We start from the raw sequence: 7,035 nt of genomic DNA, 5'->3' as shown, positions 1-7,035 counted from the left end.
TGTGACCATCGGATATTGAGTCTCATGGAGGCAATGACAAGTGATCGAGACATTTGGTGATTTGCTGTGCTTGAGAAGACACGTCAAACCAAGCGAAATCGTAGTCGTGGCCAGTGTTAGTGACACATAAAAGGCACCCACTGCACTCTTGGAGTGGTTGGCGTTAGGAAGGGCATCCAGCCGTAGAGGCTGGAACCTGGTACAACTCTCTGGTTTACCAGTCCCAGTCAAACCGTCTAACCCATGCTAGTGTGAAGAACGGACACTAAATGATGATGATGATCACACACACACACACACACACACACACATGTACGCATGAATGTACGCGCTCGTGTTTGCGTGTCTGTGTAGACCAGGGGTGGGGAAACTCCTACCCGCGGGCGCAATTGCGCTCGCGAGCCCATTATATTTCGCCCACAGGCTGACATACTCGTATGTACAAAACAGTTATTTTTCAATTATAAAATTTATACGCTATTCGTGTGCTTATTTGCGACATAGGTCGCGTTTCCACTACGACTCAAAACGGTTAGACTGGAACAGAAAATCGTCCGGTAATTGCCATTAGAACGAAAATCTTGTTTTTACTATAAAACACATTTTGAGACCCAACTACACTCTAGTTGAAAAGTATAGAAACCTCTTAAGTAATATAAATATCCTAAATTCAGTGGCGGCGTTAATGAAGATGTTACGCGTTAATTTAACCCATTACTTACCAGTGATCTCATATAAGATCACTTAAAAATTACAAATTTCGTAATTATCTGTCAATATTTACACATATCTAACCTTTTTGCTATATCTACTAGGTATATTTCTCTGATATTCAAATGAGGTTTGCTAATTTTTCACCCAATATCTCGCTTATTTCTATTTAAAATGTTATTTTGATCATTCCAGCATGTTTCTAAGGCTGTTTTATGCTAGAAATCAAAGTTTCATAAAAAAATTCCAGTTAATAGAATTATGGGAGGTAATGGGTTAATGTTAAACTTATCGAATTATACATAGATATATACAAGATCTACACAGATATAAGAATTAGAACTTGTGATCCGCCCGCGGACCTTTTTCATTGTAAATTTTTGCCCGCCACACTGAAAAGTTTCCCCACCTCTGGTGTAGACCGAGGTGAAATGGGAAAACGGTGAGTCGAGATGCGTTCCTTGACATCAAATTTAACCTAGATGTTCAATAAAAAGTAATTGATGAAATAAGTATAATACTTAAATAAGTATTGAGATCGATATGATCAACTAAATACCATTGGTTGGAGGCGGTGCCCTTTAATGGGGAATACTTAAAACCAGTAAAAGAATTATAGAACATCACAAATGACTAATGAAGCTATATTCTACTTGTCTTGAAATTGTTTTATTGCTGTTTAGCGATATTTAATACAAGTGTCTAGGAAGTGGTGTTATATTATTGAAGTTTGATGGTGATTTTTTTAATTTTAATTTAACGGTCATTAAATATATGTGACTGAAAGTTATAAAATATTAATGAAAAAAATAAAAGGTAGATATAAAGAGAACATAAAGCTGTCTGTGAACAAATAACACACGGGAAACCGTATGATATTGTGTGTATGTGTGTGTAGGGGTGTATGTGTGTGCGTGTGTGTACAAGGAGGGAGAGTAGAGAGGGAGAAAAAGAGAGGATGGAGAGGGAAGGAGACAGGGCGGGGAAGGTGTATTTATACTGTTTTTGTTAGGACAGTCAGACTCGAGCAGAACTATGACAAAATACATTCCGTCTACGACCATCTTGTTTTTTTTTCTTTCAAATATATGTAACTAAGACTACATTTTCTAATGTGTCCTTTCTTTTTAAGGTTAGTTTCAAGGCGTTGATTGTTATTTCCAACAAGTCTACGGACCACCTACTTATTGTATTGGGTGACAGCGTGGCAGAAATTCAAATACGCAAATTCCAATGTTTTTGTGTTCAAGATACGTTGGGGTACACACTGCCTCCCACTCATTCATGATCGATAAATGAAGTACCAGTAATATATTAGGATTATTTCAAAGAACGATACTTCACTCTCAAACTTGTGAGCTTGTGTCTTTCTAAGAAATAAATATATTGTTATTCAAATTATGGAATTTTGAGCTCTCTGATGCTTCTCCTCCCGTGAGCTAGTATGTCGACGAATGTATGCGCGCGCGCGTGTGCGAAGGGAAGACGAGAAGAAAAGGAGAGAGAGAGAGAGTTTAACACAATTACTGATTTCAAATTTTGGCACAAAGCCAGGAATTTCAAAGGAGACAGCACGTCGATTACATTGACACCAGTGCTCAACTGGTACGTATTTTGTCGACCCCAATAGCCTATGTGGACCTCGGCGGAATTTGAGCTCAGAACGAAAATACGGACGAAAGTATTTTGCGCAGCGTGCTAACGATTCTGCCAGCTCACGGCCTTAGATTAAATTATAATTATTGTATGATAATAGTTATTGTGACAAAAGTATAGTTCCAAAATTACCCGTCACGCAACGAGTAACACTAGTTACACCAAGTCTTTCATCTAGGTCAGGCTGCTCCGATATAGAAAGTCGACTGCAAGAAGGATCTTCAAGCGAGTATGAGTAAAAATTGATTACAACATTCAGTCATTTGTATTTTTTTCTTCTTTTTGTTGTTACTTAATAAAAATTTATAACTTTGAGTCATATTTATTATGATCGTTTAAATGAAAATAGTTGTAAACATTTGAAAATAATTTTCGTTCAGATTGACGTACATGTCGATAAAAGACAGTAAAACAAACCACGAAGTATATATTTGAGTTTCAATTTAGAAGTGAACTGTGTTACTAGTATGAGTTCATCAATGGCGTGCTATTAGCTAAGGTCAAGTCACTAATAAAGTCATGAAAAACTTATTTATAAATACTATATAAACGTTTACCTTTGATTCAGTGAATGTGTGTCTTCTATGTTTTTAAAATGTATCACCTGAATAAACATTTCGTACGTTTCATTGTTAATATTTAGTTTGGAAAGTGAGGCCATGCCCAAGGCCTTTGCAAATCCTTCGAGGACGATGCAATTGTTGTTCTTGAATAACTTGAAATTAATGACTGCAGAGAAATCATTAACAGGAAAGGAATTTCAGAATGAGGAATTCTGGGAAAGAAGGATTGAAATTAGTGGGGGCGTGGCTTCGAGGAAAGACACTCTACATGTGACGAATGGGGTGGGGATGGGGGAGAAAAACGAAGGACTTGAGTGGGATTGAGTGGAAGTATCTCAAGACCAGTCAAATCTGAGGGTCAGAAACCATTGTTGGAGAAGCAGAAAAGGCAGAATGAGGAGACAACATGTCTGTGATCTTGAAAAGTTGGAGTGTATTCGTTCAGTGGTGTCCTCGATCTCATCGGCCTTAAGCTGGCCCTGAGGTTGTGAGACAGGTTATTTTTGATTCTTCTTCATAGACTAAACCATTACTATTTCGATTAAACTTCCAGTCATAAAGACATCAATATTTTCCATCTTACCAACGAAAGTTTATCAGCGTAGAAAACATAATATTGGTTTCAAATTTCGGTATAAAGTTAGCAATTTCTAGGGATGAGGTACGTCAATTATATCGACCCCAGTGCTCAACTGGTATTTATTGTATCGACTACGAAAGGATGAAAGGCAAAGTCGACCTCGCCGGAATTTGAACTCAGAACGTTAAGACGGACGAAAAACTGCATTTTGTCCAGCGTGCTAACAGTTCTGCCAGCTCGTCGCCTTAGAAAGTATACAATATTGAGACGAATGACTATCATATATGATGTATTAAATATCATGACTTTAATGGTATTTTTGCTGTAATTTTTCAGCCAAGTTTAGGGCGGCGAGCTAGCAGAATCGTTAACGTGCTGGATGAAATGCTTAGAAGAATTTCCTCCGACGCTTTACATTCTGAGTTCAAATCCCGCCGAGGTTAATTTTGCCTCTTATTCTTCTAGGGGTGGATAAAATAAACTTTTATAATGGTCCGTCATTAGTAGAATGGGCAGTTAACATAACTTGTTTCAGGGCCTCAGTGAGTGGTGGAAAGAAGTTATTCACAAACCAGCGATTCGGCCCGAATATTTACGAGAGATTAGACTCCGATAAATGCGTCTAAGAGCCAAATGGTGATGTTAAAACAGACGACAGATAAAAATAGTTGTTAAAGTACAACGTTGTCAACAGCGAACTTCCGGCTTTCATATAACGGACACGAACACATATACAGATGACTGCGGCGATCATGTCAAACCTGGACAGTGTAAAATTATCTCAGAATTTGATAATAGAACATTTCAATTTACCGTGATATAATTTTACGTTTCGTCACGTCACATTTTGAAGATTGCTTCGTTATTTTGCAAATTTAATCATTATGTTGGGAACATTAATTAAGGTTGTCAGATATTGAAAACTGTGAATTTGTAAGATATGGTAAACTGTCCGATTTGATTAAGTTAATGAAACCTTTCGAATAATATATTTGTTAGATTGTAACCAGCGAATTTAACCGAGCTGATGATGCACTATTAATTTAGTCAGATATCAGGGAGTTTACTAAAAGTGCTCTGATAAGTACTTAGTGTTAATAAAACTAAAACATTTCGCTGTCACATTGAAAAATCAATAAACACAAATATTGCAATATTTAAATAGATCAAGAATTTGCATATTCATTTTAAACAAATATAAATTTGTGTGTATGTGTGTGGGTGTGTGTGTATGCATATATGCCTATGTGTGCGTGTATATGTTTATGTGTGTATGTGTATGTTTGTGTGTGTGTCTCTGTCTGCATGAACCTGTATGCGTGTGTTTGCGTTTGTATGTGTGTGTGTGTGTGTGTGTCGATCAGTTAGGAATGTAATTAAAATATTTGATAGTAGTGCTATTTTACTTTAGTTCTTCGGTGGTTTCATTTTGTAGGAAAACACTTCCTTGCAAAAAAACAAAACAAAAAAAACAAACAAACAAAAAAACAAACAAACAAACAAGAACAAAAACAACAACAAAAAAAAAACAAAGCGTGTAATATGCAACACAGGCAGTAAACAAAGATAAAATAGGACAGAGTGGTGACATTTAGTAGAGATGATCCAAGCAGCAGTGACTTTCTTCAGCTGAATACATGTCGTTGATTGGTTAAAATTACCCAAATACGACAACTTCAACACGAAATATCTTCTAAAATACGAAATTTTGTCAAAAATGCTGAAAGTAAACCGTGTTCAGCATGAGAAATTACACGAGAATACGAAGTTTCAAACTGTTTAGCTAAAAATAATAATTATTGGTAAGGAATGGATTAATAGATATTCTTTCGGTTACCTTTCTTAAGTTCCTACAGAATGTAGTCATAAGCCAATGAGGGACTTTTACGTGGTTCTTTGATCTGCTAGAAATAAGTTACAGGTCGTTCTCAAAGCACATGCTACCACAGGCAAAAAGCGCATGAAATTAAAATGTGTATGTTTGTCGTTAACACGGGGGATTTTGTCTCGGTGAAAAATTCTCTTTATGTGTTAAAACAAATCGAGCCTAGCTCCAGGTTCTAGGGATAGTGTTTAGGTAGAATGCTTTTAGTCACAAGCCTGATAGGTTTGGGCTATTGTAGAGTGAGACATGGGTATGCAGGTATTTCGAAAGTACCTGACGGAGTGAAGACTGTGCTCTGCGTAGTTAAGGGTTGCCCATTGGCAAGGTATTGCACTCGTTCAGCCACCCTGCCAGGGATACAGCGAAGTCGTGGGACTGCAGCATGGCAGATTGTGGAGAGGTAACAGAAGAGCTCAACTGAGCCAACAGTGCTTCTTACATTGATGCTGAGCAGAGGAATCCAAGAAGATCAATGGTCAGGATCACCAAGCTTTATCAAGAGAGTAACTGCAACGCATCCACAAGGACAACGTCTATGGTTGTGTAGTCAGCTACTGAAAGATTCATGTTCCCAATTCAAATTCATAATAATGGAATTGGACGGCAATAGAAAGTCATGGGAAGCCACGAAAGCAGCGCGACCGAAGAAGAAGAGGGCAAAATATTATCAACAACATGATTTATTAAGTGTGGAAATGATGAAACCTAGGTTAGTGAATAAACATCTAATATGAGTGGTTACAGATCTTGGAAAGTTAGCTTCAGCCACGTGACATGACCATCATTACAAACATATGTAGACAGTTACCTCCCTTGAAACCAGTTGTCTCATCCATTGGCCATTGGATGGCGCACGTCGTGGTGTTGCATTGTGGGAAAATTAAATCTATAGCTTTTGGACGAAACAACCAAAGTGATTAGACGATTTTTCTTCCTGCTGCGATTCCATGCGATGTAACGATCAAACATAATCACCTCTTGTATATGAATACGAACGCACAGAAACTGCTTTATCTCTTTCTATATAAATACTGTAATTTGCATGCAGTATCAAAATTAAAACGACTTACGGTCTAATCTGCAAATTCTGATCGTCTTTTTATTCTTGTATTTGGAGAATGTCTGCCTTCAACTTTTCAGCTTTCTTTGTTAGGAGCAAACATTTCTAAAAATGGTGACCCCGAGAAACGAATAGACAAGTTTACATTTTACAAGTTTACAAGTTTACAGCAAATGAAAAGAAAAACAGACGAGAAGAACCGTTAACTGTTCTAAACGAGCGACGTCTAAAAATGTTTTTCTTTTTCGCGTTCAAGCTTTGCCATCTTACCTTCTCCAATTCGTTTTGGCGTTCCTCGACATTTCTTTCTTCTCAACGGTTTTTCTGCTTTTATAAAATGAGTAATTTTCCGCTCCATCAATTCCATGGGGAAGCGAAAATGTGGTTTTCGCAACTGGAATCCTACTTTATTGCTATCAGCACTCGCCAGCCACTGGCCAAACTGCATATCGCATTGTCCAGCATACCGTCCCCACTCGTTTCGTCTGTCAGAGATTTGCTGACAGATACACCGGATAGAATGTCTTATGAGGAGTTCACATCTGAGGTGCTACGCAGAAACTCTCCGTCTGCTGAGAGC

This window comes from Octopus bimaculoides, chromosome 2, assembly GCF_046866305.1.
Source record: "Octopus bimaculoides isolate indiv1 chromosome 2, ASM4686630v1, whole genome shotgun sequence".
Lineage (NCBI taxonomy): Eukaryota > Metazoa > Mollusca > Cephalopoda > Octopoda > Octopodidae > Octopus > Octopus bimaculoides.
The sequence above is the reverse complement of the archived record's forward strand: the minus strand, read 5'-3'. Positions refer to the sequence as shown.